Raw genomic sequence first — 2,647 nt, 5'->3', positions numbered from 1 at the left:
TTGAGATACGCTGCCAAATAGGTTTAATCCTAAATAAACTACCTATAACGTTACAAGTAGTTATGTCTCTTCGTATTAATTTCTGCTGTTATTGACGTAATGTGCAAAATGCGCAACCAGATGTTTGAATATATGTGTTTTTTTTAGAGGGAATAACGTTATTCGAACGTCAGTATTTGAGCAATTTTTCTGTTTGTAAGTTTTTTATTGCGCTCTTGACTTCTGAGAAGAACGTCACGTCTGCCTCCTGTCAGTGAGTTAGCCGTAAAAAGGTAGCTTCTATGTTTGCTATCTTCTTATAACTGTTAAAGCATATCAAGAACAGATTTTATAACATTATCGTATATATTTCTATCGGGGTTTTTTTGGCCGTTTTGCCGAACATTTTCAGACAACCACCACGTGTTGTGAGGCTGAGCTCGACCAACAGCCAACTAAAGTTAGCTAGCTGCTAGCAAGCTAGCTAAGGCTGTCAGGTGGATTTCTACAGTTGTTTTTTGGGGCTACCACGACAAAAAGTTTGAAATAAATGAAAAATGAATGGTTTTATTTTATAGAAAATATGATTGGTGTTTAAATACACCATAATATGTCTGAATCATAGGGGTCTAATGGTAAATATTTTTTCAGGTTCCTTCTCAGCCCTGTCTCCTCCTCGCTCTCCACAACTCTCCTCACCTGAGACACCCCGAACGTCCAACCCAATGCTCTCACCACGCACACCATGGCCTGTACATTTTAAGGTGAGGCGGGTCTTGCCGATTCCTAAAATATATTTCTATTCTACTCAATAGGGATGCACCGATGGCAAAATTCTGGGCCGATGCCGATGTTCAAAATAGCAATGTGGCCGATGGCAATGGCCGATGTTTGTTGTTTCTCAGATTTTGTTATAAGATTGGGCTTCATTTGAGTCTGATGCTGAAATTGACTATAAATGCACCCGTAAAAGCTTATATCCTTGTATCCTCTCTTTTTTTCGCCATTTTCTGTTTGCATCCTTGAAGGTTAACTGGGAGAAGATGACGCCAGAGATTCAGTCAGCCATTGCAAATTCTACTAGACCAAATCCTGCTGCCTGAAGAGCGATGGTCAGAGAGCTTGTCGATCAAATGAGGGTGCACAATGCAAATCCAAATAGAGGGATCTGTTTGAAAGTTGTAAATGATATAATACAGAAGTACCCCACATGTTTTGGGGATGTGGATGATGATGAAAATACAGCTGGGGCATCGCTCGTCTAGCAAGTAAAAACCAGAATCGAGCATGTCAACCGAAACAACACATTGGCACGGTTAAGGAAGAATAAGCACAGCAATCGCCAGGCGAGGACAAATGGAAGAGGTCCCGTTGATCAATATGGATGTGTCCGATGGGCACCTCAAGAACTCCCCTCAGGGGAGACCGATGAAACCCTACAAGACTCAGATGCAGCAGCTATATGCCCAGGTAGGAATAGTGGAAATTATATTTAGGCATCCTTAGACACAAACCTACGTTTTATTTTTGAGTATTGATGCATCCAAATTTTGACTCCCCCCACCCCTAGGAAGGAATGTCAGGCATGGAGAGAGGAGCGCTTCAGAGAACCTACATTCTCCAGCGTTGTGATCTCAATGCTGACCCTCCGCACAGCGTCTCAAAAATTAAGGATGACTGGCCCTTTCTGTTCTCCTTGAAGGGCCTGTTCTCGCATTTCAGTGAACTGACCGGAATTCCTATCCAGGAGAAGCTGCCAGCTGCCATAGACAACAGGAGTCAGAACATCATAGAGTACTTCCAACAGCAGAAGACACCAGGAGTGGGGAAGGTTCTGGAAGACTACGATGAAGAGAGTGGCAACAAAGCTATCTGCACCATTATGTGCCTGCTTGCTCACTTCAAGGAGGGGGATGGTATCTTCCTTACGGCTGATGTGAGTATAACTTGCAGTGCATATCCATAAATTAACCATTCCCTCACTCTCTCCCTCCCATCTCTGTCCTGCTATTTTGTAATTGTTAATTACCAGAAATCAGTCACCAGCCCCATTCTTTGCTATGGACACTTTGCACAGGTTATTCTAATATTATATAGACTCTGAACAGCCTGAGTATCAGACCAAAGCTAGCGCTTCAGTCTGACACCCGTCTCATTCAAAGCGTTTACAAAGTTGAAGGGCTTTAGATACCTTTTCAAAAGAAAACTTCCCATTTCCAAAAAGTCGCCCCTTCTAAAAAAAGCTCTCCATGCAGAATACTGGTCAGTATAATAATAATACTGATTAGTTGTACCAGGTATAATCTTCCCTTATTTTGTAGAAGTTAATTCTTTAATGAATTCATGTGGTTGAGGGAGGACTGTTGCGCCTAAAAAATGTCTTTCTTTGAGTTGTTGATGGAGGGTGCGGGGGTCAAAGGAGATAATAATGTTCAAGTGGAGGTGTGCGAGTCTTTCTCCACTTGAACATTAATGAATTCATGTAGGTGGCAATAGTGTGTTGTGCAGCTTTTAGTTATCATATTGTTAATGAGTTTCAGGAGAGATACTGCGCGGCGCAGATATGTGGGTTATGTCCATGGAAGGAGCATGTGTGATGGGGCCCCACAGCAACCTCCTGCATGGATTGGCAGCAGTCTTCGCTGCCTACTATGTCTTCAACTTGCAA

The sequence above is a fragment of the Micropterus dolomieu genome, linkage group LG01, assembly GCF_021292245.1.
Source record: "Micropterus dolomieu isolate WLL.071019.BEF.003 ecotype Adirondacks linkage group LG01, ASM2129224v1, whole genome shotgun sequence".
Classification (NCBI taxonomy): Eukaryota; Metazoa; Chordata; class Actinopteri; order Centrarchiformes; family Centrarchidae; genus Micropterus; species Micropterus dolomieu.
This window is presented reverse-complemented; position numbering follows the sequence as displayed.